The sequence below is a fragment of the Catharus ustulatus genome, chromosome 1 (genome assembly GCF_009819885.2).
Source record: "Catharus ustulatus isolate bCatUst1 chromosome 1, bCatUst1.pri.v2, whole genome shotgun sequence".
NCBI lineage: Eukaryota > Metazoa > Chordata > Aves > Passeriformes > Turdidae > Catharus > Catharus ustulatus.
This window is the reverse complement of record NC_046221.1, coordinates 15,282,466-15,300,629: the sequence shown is the minus strand read 5'-3', so window position 1 is coordinate 15,300,629 and position 18,164 is coordinate 15,282,466. Positions and strand designations below refer to the sequence as shown.

The 18,164-nt window shown below is 38.8% G+C and overlaps 1 protein-coding gene across 3 annotated transcripts in view; it reads right to left on the bottom strand.

The window, feature by feature from the left end:
• ZNF438 (zinc finger protein 438) overlaps nt 1-17,937 on the bottom strand; it is a 52,155-nt gene extending 34,218 nt beyond the window's left edge. For 2 of the 3 annotated variants that reach the window (XM_033062216.1, XM_033062235.1), the window contains exons 1-3: nt 17,869-17,937; nt 15,780-15,861; nt 15,226-15,279 (exon numbers count right to left, since the gene is read on the bottom strand). The gene's annotated coding sequence lies outside the window, so the exon portion shown is untranslated. Of the gene's footprint in view, nt 1-15,225; nt 15,280-15,779; nt 15,862-17,687; nt 17,707-17,868 lie in introns of those variants that run through there. The other variant, XM_033062226.1, reaches the window with a different exon arrangement.
• Nucleotides 17,938-18,164: the final 227 nt, after the last annotated feature.

Sequence of the window (18,164 nt, the reverse complement as noted above, 5' to 3'; positions counted from 1 at the left end):
CAGGTCTACCAAATGTGCTATTACACCGGATGTGTGTTAAATTTGTTTACATGTTACTTTTTATAGCCAGTTTCAAACTGAGGCACTTAGTCTATCCTTAGATAAGTAAAATGAATTAATTACTATCAAATCCTAGACACATTTATGCATTTTGTCACAACAGTAATTTACATGTCCTCCCTGAGAGAGAACAACTCTGAATATAAAAATACAGTTGACTACTACATTGTCTGAAAACTTAAAATCTCCCCTAATTCAAATAATTCCTCATTTCTATAGTAGCCTGTTAAAACCAAAGTTTCTTTCTCTGCTCTAAATACACTTAAGGTAAGATCCAATTCTTCCCTGCATCACACCTAAATGCATCACCTTGCCTCTAGTACATTACAGTCATCCAAGTCCACAAGACTTTTAAGTTACACAGACACAGAAGATAAACAGCTTACATCCTGTAACATGACTTCTATTCAAAAAGCAAGAGGCAATTCACATAGACTCTGAAACCACAAATTTTTCATGGAAGAAAATTCATTACCACTCAGGGTACTTTCCACCACAAAGGTGAAATTCATAATGGAGAGTCTGGTTGGTTACATTCTAAGTATTTTACAACACAAATTCAAAACAGGTTACATTTAATTACAAAATAGTGAGTAATTCTTCTCTGCCTTCATCTAAGCAGAAGCAAAATAAAGCAGGTAAAGAGAATGGCAAGATGAACTATATATCCTATTCAATGGAAAATAGGCTTCAGGAGAGTTTGCCTCTCAACTAACTCTAAATTTCAGTTTCCATAATATATGTCAAAAGTGAGCTGTTTTGGGGAAAAAAGCTTTAACCAAAGTATTACCCAGCTGTACAGGAAGCCTATCATGCTTGCAACATGTTTAACACATGTTAACACATACCCAAGTGGCTAAAGGTAAACCCTCTTCATGTTAAGTTTCTTAATAAATCTCAGGTACCTGAAGATGACAAGCAGGCCACAATAAAATGAGACTGTAATTGAAATTACAAGCAGCATCTTTTTCTGTCCAGTTATACTCACCTAGTGCTTCACGTTTTTTTTTCACATACTACTGTATAAATACTTTATGCCAGGACTGGATTTCTTCGTGTTGAACAATACCCCAAAAGAATATCTGGATTCAACAACAAAAACAGACAGATCTGACAGCCATGTTCCAGTTACATGATGGCTATGCAATTAAGAACTAGCCACCACACTGACTGCATTCCAATTATAACTAAGGCATCAAATTCAAGACTTCCTGAAAATATAAAAAAAAAAATCATTGAAATGAATTCTTCCTATCATTTACTAGCATAGCAACACAGTCAACACCACACCAACTGTTTAAATTTCTATTTATATAGTAAAACACAGGCATTGGAGTGCATGAGAATTAAACTAAGAAAAGGGTTCAAACAGATGCAATTTATTACCTACAAACCATTTTCTTCCAGGTATAACCATATAATCCCACTGAGCTCACAGTTACACATTGACAAGACTTCAGTCAGTCAGTTACTGGGAAGACTTCTGAGTGTCTATGTTGCAAGTACAATAATACAGCTAAACAAAATAGAATTACATGCAGCCTGAGAATTTCACAAAGCAGCCAATTAAGTGCACAAGTTAATAAGACTAAGACTATGACCAAAAAAGTTACCTATAATAGGATAATAAGATATAATAAGATAATGAGATTGCTCTTAACTGAAGAATCAAAAATCAGGCTACTTCTTGAACAAATAGAGCACAGAACCTCCAACTACTTTCTCTGACATTGTCAGTAACAAAAAAAAGCCAACAAAAAAAACCCAACAACCCAACACCCACCAGTGTCAGTGTATCAGCACATTACAACTCCTCACACCCTAAAAAAACCCTGCCATCACAACCTTTCATCTTTCTTGGCACTGTGAGAAAACAGCATAAAGGTCATGGAAAACAAACTTCACTCACATTCTTACAGGTGTCTCCTCCACATTAAAGCTGCAGAGCAGCACAGAAAACCTTTTGGTGCCTCTGCAGAACAGAACACTTCAGCTCCCACACCTCTGAAGTCAACATTTTTCAGCAGTATACAACCACTTCTATTTAAAAACAAAATAATACCTTGGATTTACTGTTTCTCTACCAAAACCAAAAATCAGAAGAAATACAGGATAACTGAACTATGCAGAAAAGTTCTTTTTTTGTTTTGGTTTTTTTTTTTTTTTTAAGATATACAGCTACTGCAAAGAATTCAAAAGAAAAAAAGAACCCTGAAGGCTCAGCTAAGTAGTTCTACATTCAAACAAGCTTAAAAAGATTTGCCAATTATATGGTCAAAAGTAAGAAGCTACAGTCAAATTCTGTCTTTTTATATCATAACCTATTTTCCAAATGTATTAAGAAAAAATAATCTTCACTGTGAACTCACAGCTATTCAACCAAGATTCAACAAATTCTAAACCCACATACTTGATTTGTCATGTATTTTGGCTGCTAAGTCTGACTCTAAAAGAGTGAAGTGTTACCTTATTATTATTTTTTAAAAGACTTCCCTTGGGATTGCACAGCAAAGGAATGAGTATGCAGCCTATCTCACACAGGAAGGAGAGATTTTTATCCTTAAAAACAGGAGGTTCGCCCACATGATCACCTGGGACAAACTTGGCCAATGCAAGCAGGCTAGAAGGTTATAGGAGCCTGGGAATGTTTAACATCAAGAAAGTAATTACAGCCCAGCAAGATCAGAAGGAATTACACAGGAAATGTGAACAGTAACCCTTTCATGCCAAAAAAAAAAAAAAAAAAAAAAAAATCATGAAAAAGTCAGCTCTCAGCTGCCAGGCTATAAGGCTGTACAAACCAATTGCAAAATGCAGGAATGGAAAAAACACTATATATTACTAGGCTATAAATTCCCAACGATGTGATAAAGCTACACCTCCATGAAAAGAACAAAATCCCTGGTCTTTCTTCTTGCCATGTACATGCAGTATAATTAAAGCCCAGAAGAAACATGAAAAAGTTGCAATCACACAAGAATGGTCAGTAGTCTCTTCTGGACATTTTCTTTTAAATTTATGCTGAACAAACAGTGTTCCCTCTAGAAGATGGTGAAATATCTTGCTCTTATTTAGTCATGGAAAACCTCTGTCCAAAATACATAGGGCATTAACCAAGCAAGAAAAGCAACTCTCTCCATTACCTATTCCATAAAAACTAATTTCCCAAATTCTGAAATAAACCCCCATAATTCAGCAGAATGGGTTCGAAGTACTCCATGCATTTGCTGGTGAAACAATTTCTATTCTCTAGGGACATGGGGGAATTTGAGTAATCTGACTGCAGTTCAGTCTAGTTAGAAAGCCTTCAAGTGTGATATTGGAAAGTGAACAGTGATCACACTTCTGTCCTTCACACAGAACTGGGACCCATTTTAATGAGACAAGAGATTTTTCCTAAGCTGCTCACTAAGGAAAATAGCAATCCCTTAAATCTATCAAACAATGCTGTACATAACCCCAGTCAGACAAGAAATGAACAATAAAGCAACCAAGTGCTAGTGTTTTTATTAATTTATTGATTCAAATTGCCATATTACATATCATTAAATAAAAATAAGCTTCTCTAAAATGAGTCCTAGTGTATATCTGCTCTACTGAAAAATGAGATTAAAAGATACTTTTACAATTGAAAAAAAAAGAACCAGTGAATTACCTTAAACAACACACTTCTTTGGCTGTTTTTAAAATTACCAATAAGTATCATCATACATTGCAGTGCCAAAACCAGCATATCACTTTAGCTTCTTTTCTTCCAACCTTTGACTCAGGTGTTCCCCTCTACCTTCCTTTACTATCAAAGCCTTTCTTTTCCTATCTCTTCTGTTGGATTCTGTTTGGTTTCCTTTTCCTTACCTTCACATCTAAGGTGGGTGGGATTTTGCCATCACTAAAGCCACCTCCCGCACAATGAATTCCTGCACGGCTGAAGTCTACTCGGCTACCTGCTCAGTAGAATCTCTAAATAAATAAAATCAGGGGGCAAAAAATACAAAAAATGAAAATACAAATGCAGCACATGAGAATTTCAAACATGGGCATGCAAACAGGACAGAGACAGTGCAGTAAAGAAGCAACAAAAACAATAAATAATTGCTGACATTACGGCCTGCACAAGTAAATATAACTCCCATTCTTCAGGAGATAAAACTGAAACATGAAATAATTATATTTTCTATTTTCTATTCTTTTACTGAGATGGAGGCTGAAAAGGGACAAGCACCACGACCTCACTCTGGAGACAAAGGGAAAGTTCCATTTTCTTCTGCACTAAACATAATCCGACTTCTAAGGGTTGGTGATTTGCAAAAATAAACTGAACTAGCTTTCCCAGTCAATACACGTTCTTCAAAGATTAAAGTCACTTCTCCTAAATTTGTCTGTCTCCACAGCAGATTAAAGATTCAGCAGTACAATATTCATACAAGATGTTAGCCAAAAAAACTGCAGTAGTGGATGAGCCACTAGTTTTTCAACAGCTATAAATGCAACACTAACCTATCTGCAACATATAACAATGTTTGTTCACATTGGTCAGAAAAAAGGATTTCAATATTATTGCAAGATATTCTGTTTTCAAAGGACTTGTACATGTAAAGCAAAAATACTCTGTGATGGTTTTTTTCAGTTCAATGTGCTTAAAACCACAGCCTATTTTCAGCCAGGTGAACTGACTGAAGTCTGTCAGAAGCCAGGAGCTCACTACAAGGGCTATTACTGTGCAAATGAGTCGGTGGTAACAGCCATGGGAAGGGTTCCCTGTACCTCCCAAGCGTAGGCAGCATGTCAGGAATTGAGCATTCCTTTCAACACATGAATTTGTAACTGACTCATCTGCAGCACTGTGGTTTCACAACAGTGGGCACAGCATAGGATTCCTTTGCAAATCAACATTTTCCACCTGGCCACACCTGCTCTCTGTGAAACCTCCGTAGAATTTGTATCTGAATTTGTAGAAGTTGAACTCAGTGATCCTTGTGGGCCCCTTCCAACTCAGGATATTCCACAATTCTAGTGTACCACTACAAATAATGCTCTTTAATTAGGAGGTTACTAGCATTCATCTTATTTCTAGAAAGAAATGTAATTAACTTTCAAAACCTTAAATAAAAAATGCCGCATTTTGGGCCCGTGAAACCACTTTACAATGAAAAGGTAGATTCCAAAGATACCAGTTTTGAGAATTACTATGCTTCTAAATACAGTTATTTGTAATATGAGTAGATTTCAATAGAAATTTAAAACTTCCTCTTTTGGGGACATCAACAATCAGGGAACCTGAGTTAATATTCCCACCCTGTTCCTTACTCACTGCAAGTATATACATCTCCTCCTTCCCAATCAAGAGCAGTTTTCTAAAAATAATTGCCAAAGACTGAATTATCAGGTAACTACACCATTGACACACAGGTCTTGGAGAAAGAGGCCAGTAAAGAAAACCTGAAACCATTCTCTGTAAATATCCTCCACTAGGCAGGCATGGCTGTTCTTTCTCTACCATTACTAACACCTATATATCTTTATGTTTATCTATTAATTTTGCAATTTTTAATAAATATTTTGGAGACACTCTTTCTACTGTTTCATGTTCGAAATATTATGAAGAGACAATTCAAATAAATCATTTCCATTACTGAACAGCAAACACTTCAAAACATAATTCCACTTGGACAAAAAAGGGTTCACATGCTCAAGTTAACTACATCCCTCAGCACTGAAATCCCTCAGGGTCAAATAAAACTCAGGATACTGAGCCTGTCCTAGTCCCCTGAAAGGACATTTGCAATAGTCTATAAGTACAGTCCACTTTACAAATGATTTTTTTACTTTTTGTTTTCTAGGGGGAAGATGATTTACAAATTCTTAGATATCACCATCAATGTATTATTTTTCCTTGACTTGCATTTTTGATGATGTTCAAATTAAACCCATTTTTTTCACAACTTGTATAACCAAGATTTCATAGTTTTTGACTTTTTTTGCTTCTTCAAAATGAACAGGTTCCTGGAACAGGAAGAGACTTATCCAGAACAAACCAAAACCAGTTCTATATTCAGGAGTTACCATCAATTTTGTTAGCATTATTCTTCATCTAAGGAATTTTTATGCTTCTCAAAAGCTGATCAGTTAAATCTTTCAAAGATATCCACATTTCCGTTAGTGTAGAACAATTTTAAAACTGAAAAAGAAAAATAAGAAATTGGCCCTCTTTATTCTTGAGCATGAACAAAGCTTTCTTTCAAAATTGAACAGAAATTTCACTTTCTAATGAACATCTATATTTTAAACCAAATATCTGAAGGTTTTTAAATGAAAAAAACCACCTTCAAAAAGGTTTCAAAACTTTCACGGTGAATTGGATCAATTATACCTTAATAACACCCTAAACCAGCTCTCCTCACAATACCCAGCTATCTTCAAAGCATGCTAGTACATAAATGTAGGTTTGACACCTGCATGAAATCATTAAAAAAGAAATAAAACAGGTACAACCTTGACCTAGCCTAAACAGACTCTACAGTTTCATGCTTCTTTTAAAGTAAAATCTTACCATATAAAAGAAACATTACAAGTACTTAATTATTTAAAAGAGCTAGAACACAGTCTTTAAATACAGAATCCACAACATAACCATTTTTCTAACTTTTTATATGTGGTCACAGTCTTTCTAACCCAACAAGAAATGTGAGATGTGAAAGCCAGGTGAAATATACCTGTAAGAAATTAAGTTCGGGGCAAACTGATGTTAATCAAACACACCAAAATGCTTCATTTCACCAGCTCACCTTAGGCAGAACATTCTCTAAACTGGTCAGAGGTGAAAAATCCTGCACTGGACTGGACTAACTCAATGTCTGAATAACCGTCCCAGCTGTTGATCAAACCTGGCTTCTTTATCATTTCAGAAATCCAAAAGGCTTCACTCAATCCTCTTGGAGCAGCTCCGACCACAATTATCTCCAGGCCTGTCACTTTCAAGCCACTGAATTTAGCTGTCTAACCAAGAAACTCAACATGCTGCAGCCAATAGGCAAGTGAGTCTTATGTTCTTTTAGCAGGGCAATGACATTGTTCATCAGCAAAAGATACGGGAAGATTTGTTCTCAAACCTGAACAGAAGCACACTCCACTCAGGATTTTGTAGAGGAGAACAGAGTATGTACATTATAGACCTTACACATATGATGCTTCTGTCAAGTGACCCCACTGTACTAACTGCCTGTTAAAAAAAAGTCAGACTTCATATTCTTACTAAAAGCACAATAACACACAGTAATCTCACAACTATAAGATGCGCCGGACTGTAATGCGTACGTTTTTTTTTTTTTGCAGCAAGGATCCACATGCAACAAAGTAATGAATTAGTAACAATCACACCAGCCTGCTGTCTTGGGTTACAATACAGGATGTGATCAAAGTATCTATTCTACCACTATCTGTTGTGACCAGGTGGGGCAGTGATATCCTGATCTCTGTGGGAGATACTCTGCTAATGGGCCATCCATTGAAACCAGTAGGGCATTGTTCTTTATCTTTGCATTGAGTCTCACTGTGTGACTGATAAAATTACTTTATCCCATTGAGAGTTGCTCCAGCCAGTGGGGAGAGCCCAGCCTTTCCTACCTAGACAAAACCTGAAATTCTGGGACACCAAGTCGCCCTCTTTTCCCTGGACTCCAGAGGAAAACCAGACTTTTTTTCCATATCATCGCTGGACCTTCAGAGGGAGGCTGCACCTTCTACAAGACCACTGCTTCAACTGAACCACATCTGTCACTGCAGGAGGACTGTAGCCACCATTTAATGGGACTGCTACCAACATCCTGACTGATGGGTGTCACCCTGATGGGGTGTCAGGCTGTGCTCTGACTTTGTGTCTTAGTTTGGAGGACAGGTGTCTGCTAAGAAAGGCAGGAGCCTCTCTTTGAAATGGAGAATGTAAACCTCCTCCCTCCAAATTATTAGAATTTTGAAATCAAAGAGCTTTCAGGCAAAGATATGGGAATAAAGAATAACAGTTCTTTACCAGGGAAATTAAAATAGAAATACAGTACTACAAAGAAACAAACTCCAAACCCTGACAAAGTCAGAGTACAACCTGACACCCTGTCAGGCAGGGTGTTGGTAGCAGTTCGATTAAATGGTGGTTGCAGTCTTCTTGCAGTGTCAGATATGGTTTAGTTGAAGCAGTGGTCCTGTAGAAGGTGCAGTTTCCTCCCAGAGGTCTTGTAGCGATGTGGAGAAATCTCTTTTTTTTTCCTAGAGTCCAGTAGAGAAAGGGTTACTCGGTGTCCCAGAATTTCAGTTTTTATCTAGGTAAGAAAGGTTTGGCTCTCCCCCCTGGCTGGAGCAACTCTCAATGGGATGAAGTAATTTTAGCAGTCACACAGTGGACTCAGTGCGCCATTAGCAGAAGATAACCCCCTGGAGGAAGGATGGGGTTGCAAAGATAAAGAACAAACCCCTACTGGTTTCAATGGATGGCCCATTAGCAGAGTATCTCCCACAGAGATAAGGATCACTGTCCCACCTGGTCACAACAGATAGTGGTGATAGAATAGATACTTTGATCACATCCTGTATTGTAACCCAAGACATTCTGTCAGTGTTTGGGGTTTATTTCGGCTGCGGTTCGGCTCGCAGCTCGCACTTCCGGGTTGGCAAATTTCCAAACTTTGTCCATATATAAGGCGCTCCAGAGTATAAGGCGCACTTCCGGGTTTGACCAAATTTTAGTCAAAAGAGTGCAACTTATAGTCATGAAATTACTGTACGTTCCTTTTATTTCAAACCCCATCTCCCCAGCAAATGTTAAGAGCTACCACCAGATCTAGACAAGAGTCCAGCTTCACTACCAGAATAGAAGACCCAAAGCAGGAGTCAATGTGATTTACTAAAACACTGATACAAGATCACTGAGTACCATCTCAAGGAAAAGTAGATTTATTACTGTCCTCCCCTCCAGGTCACTGTGTAAATAAAGTATTTTTGTCACAGAAAAAAAAATAAAGTCCTCCAGGAATTATCAAGCATATCATTCTACACATACAACAACAGGGAATTGGCACAATTTTCAAATACAGCAACATGCAATCGAAGTTATATAAACATAAATAATATGTAAATTACATCATATTTATGTTTCTATAAATTATACTGTGGCAATATATACTCTTGTAATGCAAGTAGATAATGAATAAAAAACAAAGATGAGAGAAAGAGAGAGAAACAAACCAGTAATCAGGCTGCTAACAAACTACACCAGGTGTTTTCAGAAATGGTCCTTAGTAAGGTAAGATTTAAAGAAAAAAGAAGCCACCACCAACTTTCGGAGCACTGTGTTCATTTACAAAAGTGAAAAGAAATAATCAAACACAAGAAACTTTTCTAGGCTCTTACATACATCTGGGACCCACCTCATTATGTAAAAGACTGCCAACATGTAGTGGTGGCCTTTAAATGCATATTTTTCAAATAGTGACAATCCTGAACAGCAAAGTTTACTTTTCAGATGTTCCAACCCGAAATAATGTTTAAAAGTTGACTATTATTTTCGACTTATCATCCCTGGCAGAGTACCTCTCAGTTACTGAAGTTTTTCTGCCTTGACAGGGGAATTCCATTTCTAGGATTCACGCAGAGAAAATGTTTCAGTATAAATCGTGGCTATTCTAAGCCAGGAAAATATCCCACGGATTGCTAAGTTACCATCTTTCAGGCAAGTTCTCTGTAATTAAGGTATCAATTATAATTTCACAGGCATGTTTTATTTTATAAATAAACTCTGTTTCCACAATTTGGGCTGTGGGAAAGAATGTCTGCGTCAATACACCGACCCTTGCAGCACGGCAAGTTTTGAACTGAATGCCAGCTGTAAATGTTATAACATGGATTCTAGCATGGAAAAAATAGGAGGAAGACTTCCCTCTCACCCCCAAATTCCCACAAGACTTCTGAATTTTTTTATTCCTGTCATGGCACCTCCCTGACATCTGCTCTTTGCTGCTCTAGAGCCAAATACAACAAATTTAACTCAATCTGCTGCTAAATACACCAAAAGTAAAAACTGCAGCCTGCACTACATGGAGAGAAAAGGACATTTAAGTGAGAATGAGAAAAAGTCGATTCTGTAGTCTTTTCCTGCTGAACACTGCTTCTGATGCTTTTACCACAGAGTTTTATATTTGAGTTTGATAGAAACTGAAAGCAAACAGTTTCTAGAACTTGAACCATGCCAAGAGAAAAGACTGGCAGAGCGACAAGCATGCTCATTTAATTAAGATACCCCCACTGCTATTTTTATGACTTTTTACATACTTGCTGGGAGTTGGCAGGGTGACACAGAAGGCCAGCGTTAGCTCATTTCATCCTCCCAAAATATTCCATCACTCTAGGTACAGAACAAACTTGTGTACTGACTCGAATTAAATTACTGCAAGAACACCAAGTTAATGCAGGAGCCCAGGCAATAGAAAAATCAAAGCTGAACAGAACAGTGTCTCATGAGTAGCAAGTGACAAAAACAACTGGCCTATGTAAATTCTTTCCAATTTCATGAGGACTCTGATGTTAATCCCTAAAACCTCTTCTCCAATATCCACATCTACAAGAGAAACAAAGTAAATCAGCACATCCTACCAAGGGAACTAGACATATTACCTAGTGGGTATCTCACCTAGATATAACCCAATACAGAGAGAGAGAGCAAATAAATTAGTGAGATGTTGTAACTCTTTCTCCCATAAACAAACCAGGGATAGATTTAATTCCTTTACTCACAACATCAACACATGGTTTTTAGATGAGCTTTATTAAAAATCATGATGAAAAAATAATTTTGCAAGTGACAAAAAGATGAGGGATTATATTCTTTCAGGAGAAAAGGTAACCTGAGCCTGTGTAAATATTATTGCACTTTAACTTATCCGATTTCTATTAGAATTTTTCTAAACTAAAATTACCCCTAGACTGCAGAGATCAGTCTTACCAGTTTATTAGGAAATATATCCTTTCTCACTTTGCCAACCTAATTTCACAGAATGTCTGGCCCCTTACTCTTGTAGCATGAACCAACAAAACAAAAGCTTTTGAGTTACTTCTCTCAAACAATCCATCATTCTGTGTACCTGCATTATACTTCTCCACATTCACTGCCTTTCAAAGGCTAAACAATCTCATTTTTTTCCAATTTCTCTTTATAAAAGCAAGTTTCCATCCCCACAGATTCCTCTTTTGGTTCTTCCCTGATTCCCTTCCTCCCTACATCCTTTTAAGAGGCATCCAGCACCACATCCACTGTGATGGTATGCTGTATGACACTAAGATACTGATTTTTACCATAGCATTTTATACTCCACCACACTGCTTACTTTAAGTATGAACACAGGAATCAAAAGTTAAAAGAGAAGATTCCTAACATGCAGTCTCCTACTTTGAGTATGTGGCATTACAAACATGTCAAGACATCATTTGAGGCGAGGCAGTATTTGCTTTTTCATCCTTCAGCATAATTTCTTTTTTGTATCTCACCCACTACAGTCTGCAAATCTTTGTCATTTGCCAGTCAGGGTACCTTCCCAGAGAGAAAATCACTGGTTTACAGAACAAAAACACACACTAAGCAAAGGTAGTTGCCCAAGACTTTTTGCTTTTAGGTCTTCAATGAGGCACCAAGCAAGTCAGTAAAAAAACGCACAAAAAGCAAAAAAAATGCTTTGGCACAAAAGCAAGTCAGTAAAAAAATACAGCAGACCTGCCCTTTGAAAAACTCATTTGTAATAAAAAAAGATAACTCACACTATATACAGGACAAGAATAATCCGCATCCATTTATTATAGCAGAACTATGGAAAATATATAACATCTCTGAATTAACTTACCAAATACTACAAAACATAAAAGATATTGTATTGGCCCTTACAAGGTAAAATCAGCCAGAACTACAAAAAAGGTTCCAAAAACACAGTCCATTACATTTATAATTTGAAGATTTTAATTAAGATAATTAATAATAATTAATTAATACGTAAGATTTGAAATCACAATAGCCTATCACAATTTTTCTCTGGAAGTTAAAAAAACCCGAGAGAATCTATAAGACTTTTTTTTCTTAATGATGAACAATATTGTAAAGTTTGCTTAATATTGCTGTTTATGGAAAAACATAATAGAGTGATTGACCTGACTCTGTTCTTAAACACTCTGCTAGAAGCACAAACTATTTGTGAAAATAACAAAAACCAGCTGAAGGCATTTGGGTGGTCTCCGTTTGAGTCCTGTAACATAGTACAGTTCCTTTTTTCTAAATCCAATACTGATTTGTTTTCCTGCTTCAGTAAAACCTCAAAATCTGTTGATGACAAAAGCAACACAACCCACTGAACATCCCTATTATTTTTCTGGCAGGCTGGTAACTTCCAAGTGCTTGATGCATCACACACACAGCACTACACTTACAGACACAACCGGACTACAGTTTCTATAGACTGATCCTTTTTAATTCCCTAACAGTATTTTGGGGGTCATATAGTTTTATCTTTAGGATACAATACATAATTAGCAGAGCCAATGTTGGGTAATTCAGTTTTACTGCCCTGCTTCCTAAAAACATGGATCTGATTTCTTCACCAGCAGCTCTGTTTTGATTGAGCTGAGGAAGAGCAAAAACTGTCAGAACTTCATGTCTTGGTGTATGTAGCACTTTTTAAAAGGACAGTCTGATATAAATCAGAGAATACACACCCTCACCATCAGCAGACTGTAGCCTCCCTTAGGGAGGTCAACCAATTATGGCCAAAAAAATCCACCAAAATTAAGTTCTATGTCATTCAGCAGAAGACTGAAGTGTGCTCAAAACTATAAAATTCAGTAACATTTTTGTAAAATCCCTGTTTTGTCCAGTTCATCCTAAATAACCACAAACATACATATAAGAAAAGTGAAGTGGCAAAGAAGCACAGTATAACAGCAATGACACGAGTCTAAACTGTAATTTGTCATCATACACATTTTCATAGTGTTGGCCCAAGAGAAAGATCCTTTGAAGAAGACATACAGTCCCTTGCAATTAACAGTCCCTTGTTCTTAACAGCTGAATAATGCACCAAAAAATTAAGACAATTTTGGTTTGGTTTCTGCTTTGGGGTCATGTAAAACCATTAAATAATTCCAGCATTCAGCTGCTGGTAACATAGGGCTTCATGAAAAAGACTTGAGTATAGAAACATAGCTCTGACTGCTCTGCCACACACACGAACAGCAAAAATTTTCCCTGGAACTGTAACTTACAGCCAGCCTAATATCCCAAACCAATTTCAGTGACAGATCCTAGTAAGTCTGCCAGAAGTAGTTTCTTTCCCCCACAACTCCTTCGCCTATCAAACAAATTTTCCAAGCTGCTTTTCCACCCCTTTAGCACCTGCTCCTCCTGGTAAATACCCAAGTGAGCCCCAAGAATACTCCTGTCTCCCCAGTGCAACAGAGGTTGCTCAGCAGGGCTGAGATAGTCCAGCTCTGAAGCTCATCACATGACCTCTTCTTGGCATTAACCATGACACTCTTTCTAAACCAACAATCCTGGGTTTAGACTTCCCGAAAAAAAATGAACTGCTAAGTCACAGAATAAAACAACACGATGCATACACAGAAATTAACATCCTATAGCAGCCTCTAAAAGTCACACTCAAAAACAAAAAAGTATCTTTATGATGCAATAATCCAAAATTTGGTTCTTTATATGATTCCATAAAAAAACCCTCACCATTCTGCAAAAAATAAAAGTTTAACCACAAATGAAGGGACCACAATGCATTACCATTCTGAAAGATGTACTGAGGTACTGATTACATTGTTTCTTCCATCTGTGCAACAATTCAAGGTGTACTGACAGCTGGGTACTAAACCTCTTCTGGTAAGAGCACACCAGCCAGCCTCCCTTCAAGCAAGGCTTTCAGTACTGCATGGCCTTCAAAAAGATGCAAGAAAAGAACCAAAGAGAAAAAGAACAGTTCATGGTTTAGGTGAGGAAAATATTCTTTCCTAAAATGGTAAAAGACTGAAGTGACCAAAGCAAAGATACTCTCTCCTTAATTGATGCCCTTTCACATCCTTGTTCAATCCACAGTACAGTTAGGTTTATGATGTTTTGATTACATTTTTTTATATTAACTGGAAAAGCCATCATATTACACTGTATTGCTACACAAACCACACCAACATTTTCTACCACATTCAATTACATTATAAATACCTACTAAATTAGTTATTTTAAGAAGTAATGCTTGAATACTACTGACACCAGGTTTAATCAGCCAATTAGGGACAAACCAATACCAGTAAATACAGTACTATAATACAGTAAGCCAAAGATACACTTAATTAGCAAATACCACACTTTGTGATATTTGAATAGGATGGTTTCTACCCAGTTGTTTTTCAGTTTTATGAGGTGACAAGACCAACAGTGACAGAGCAAGTACAATACAAAGACAACAGCATTCTCCAAATGCCATTTTAAGCTGGTAGTAAGAATCTGTTACATCAGCACAAGAATTAAATGTATAAGAAAAACACCACAACTTTTTATTTTTGAAATTTTAAAAATTAAAAAATAAAAATAAAGATCTGTCATATAATTTAATGGTGGTTACATTGTGAAGAAGTCTGTAATTCATTTAACTTTGACAACAATATGTAAATATACTGCATGAGAAAAAGCTCAATTATTATTCAAGAAGCACTGTTTCTCTTATTTGCCAAGGTTAGTCTTCTAAAAATACATAGTCATGTTTTAAACTTTTTTTACATCTCTTTAAATAAAAGCATGTTCTGGATCTCTGTCAGTGAATTAAAACACCAACATGAAGTATTAAGTCTTACCAAATAAGGCCGATGTCTTGTCTTGACTGCAAATAAGGATGAGTATCAAAACATGCTTTCCTGCTGCTGAACCACTAATATCTTCTATGGAAGTTATGAAAACAATTAGTTTTGCTGGAGTACAAGCCCAATGGAGTACATCCTCAATGACCTTAAAGAATTTTAAAGGAGTAAATAAACAGCAACCCAAACACAGAGGCAAAAACTGTCTTTGTGTTCAGGTGGACACAGAATCAAAATCTAAAACACTCTGCAAAGATATTAACTGTAATCTTTCATCATACCCACCTTAGATGTCCTGCTGCTGCTATGACCAAGGAAACATTTCATCCATCTTAATTCCTATTTCAAGGAAATAAGAAACAAACAAAAACAACAGAAAGTTCTGATATCTCAGGAAATATACTTAGCGCAGGACAGAAAATCTTATTTAATAGAGGAGATAAACATTTTAGGAAGCGGTAAATAAACAAGAATTCTACTAAAACATGTTTACACACAATACAACTGCCTCTCCTCTGAGGCATACCATACATTAACAGGACTTTAGACTAGAGATTACAATATTAAATATCTGAATAAATATTGCTAAAATAATTAATAAAAATTCATACAGTTCTGATTTTACAATACACTACGCTTTTAAAACTCCAAACTTTCTTTAACTGGAACTTTAGTAATGTATTTCCAGTCAGCTTCCAACCCAAGTTCTATATTCAACATTCGGTTATTTCACTTTGATCTGACACTATCTACCTCCTTACGTGCAAATAAATACATAAAACCACCACCAGTTTCATACAGACATTTAAAACATTAAACCACTTCTTTAAATGTTTTACCTGTGCACATAAAAATGCTTGAAACAGTCCAAGTCCCTGATGAAAAACGCTCCTCCCACCTAGCACAACATAATCCTCGAACCTGTACATCAAAAACATATGTGTGACAATCACTACAGGTTTCTAAGCCTTTACACAAGAAAAATCTCATCTATGCTTTCCCTGTCATTGTCAGCTCTGATACTCTCACTCACAAATGAGATGCAGGAAACATAAGTATTTTCTTCATTAAATGCCTTGAAAAACACTTCAATTACAACTTTAGCTACCTCACAATCGATTTCTGCCCAAACAGCTAAAAACAATTGTATAGGGCTGGTTTACTTCTGATCCTCCAGTTATCATCACCCAAGAATATCCTTATAATTAAAGAACATTGGATCACATGAAAAATATGTTAAACATATGACATGTCATACACTTTCTTTCTTCCTTTTCCTTTCTGTCTTTTGATGAACTCTGAATTAGAAAAAATCCAATTCTTCCAGCTACTGAAGCAGAAAAAATATATACACTCATCCCTGATGTGTTTTGTTTTACATAAAAATAACTTTGAAAAATATTAACTTAAATTATTCAAAAAATAACTAGTTACAATCAGCTTATTGAAAAAAACAAGCAAACAAACAAAAGAATAACAGCTCAGTACATTGATTGCTGAATAGTTTTGTGGGGGGGAAAAATGTGCATACACTACTGTAACCCAAGGGAGCTGTGCATTTACCCTATGTTATACTCCTCTTTCCTTTTTATTAAGGAATAGTAACATGAAAGTCCACTTTTAATGGCATATTACAGATTCAAATAAATCAGTACAAGAAAATTCAAGACTATAATTAGCTGGACTATACAGCATTTAAGGGCTAGGCTTTGGACTGAGACTTTAATACACATTTAAAAACTTCAACAGAAGTTAACCTGAAGAAAGGAATTGAGCACAAGACATACTACATCAATCTTAATTTAGGTATAGAACTAGGTAAACCTTTTAATAGAGCATGACTTTTGGGCCAAATAAATTGAAACAAGCCAATCTTTCACATTGTTTCAAATCTACCACGCTGCAGACATTTGCAGAGTCTTTGGAAAACTCTCTTACACGGCTTTAAAATGCTTCCCTCCTTGTATTAGCCGTGTCAGATACATGTGATCACTCGGAACCTGGGATACGTTCCTGATGTCATTACTAAAAGTTCTAATGGACTCATAAGCCGACAGGCCTCAGTAAGCCACACACAAACACTACACCCATTTACTGCATCCATTTCTGCAGTCACAGGACAAAACCCCTTTGGCTGTCAGCTCCTTCCGAACCAAGGAGCCCGAGAGGACTGCACATGGGATTTGTACTTTTATGGAAGCAGCAGCAAGGTTATGAAACATGGCTCAGGTCTGGGAGCCGAGAGCTGGGCGCAGAGCTCTGACTCACGCTGGCAGGGAGCGCACAGGAGGCAAACGCTGCCCCGGCCCAGCGCCACGGAGCCTGGGAGCACCCACCGCCACCTCACGGAGCTCACGCTCCACGGCCGCCACTGAGAGAAGCGGGAGCTGCACCAGCAACCGTCGTGACTTGGAGGAACCGGTCATACGCGACCTTTCTCAGGTCTTTATTGTAACCTCAGAACCGGCAAGGCAGTCACGCCCTCTCGCAGCTCCCGCACTCGCGGGGGTGACACCGGGGCCGGTGCTCGGGGGCCGAGCTGGCTCTGAGCTCACACGGCGCCCCCGGCCGAGCGCCGCAGGGCCCGCACCGCCGCTCCGGGGCTGCGGGAGCCGGGGGGTCCCGCACGCACCTCGGCGGCCCGGGGAACTCTGCCGAGCCCGCCGAGCCGCGGGACCAGCTGTGCCGTGACGGGGCGAGCCAAGGGCTCCGGCGGCAGCGCCCGGCGAGGAGCCCCTCGGGCTCACCGAGTGAGGGCCAGAGGAGGCGCCCGCCCCGCCGGGAGCCGCCATCCTTCCGCTCCTGGCTTCCCGGCCCCGCGCCGCCAGCCGGCTCCGCAGGCGGGGAGAGAGCGGGGCAGCCGCGCCCCGTCGCCGCCCGCCCCCAACCCGGGCCGCGGCCCCACCGCCGCGGGGGGAAGGAACTTACGAACGCCGCCGTGCCCGGGTCCCGCCTCCGCGGCGCGGGGCGGCGGCGTCACCCAGCGGGAAGGCGCGGGGCGGGGCCGCCGGCGGGCGGGGGCTGTGCGGGGAAAGGGGCGGCGGGGCCCGGCCGTGTTCCGCGCCCGAGCTTCGGCGGCGCTGCAGCGGGGTGTGGGACTCCCTTCTCGGGCATAGGGCTCCGCTGTACTGACAGAGGCCTTCCCTCCCCGCGCCAGCCAGCCACTGGCGGGGGATGAAGCTGCTCTCCCAGCCGGTCCCCGAAACCGATGGCTGCCAGGCGCT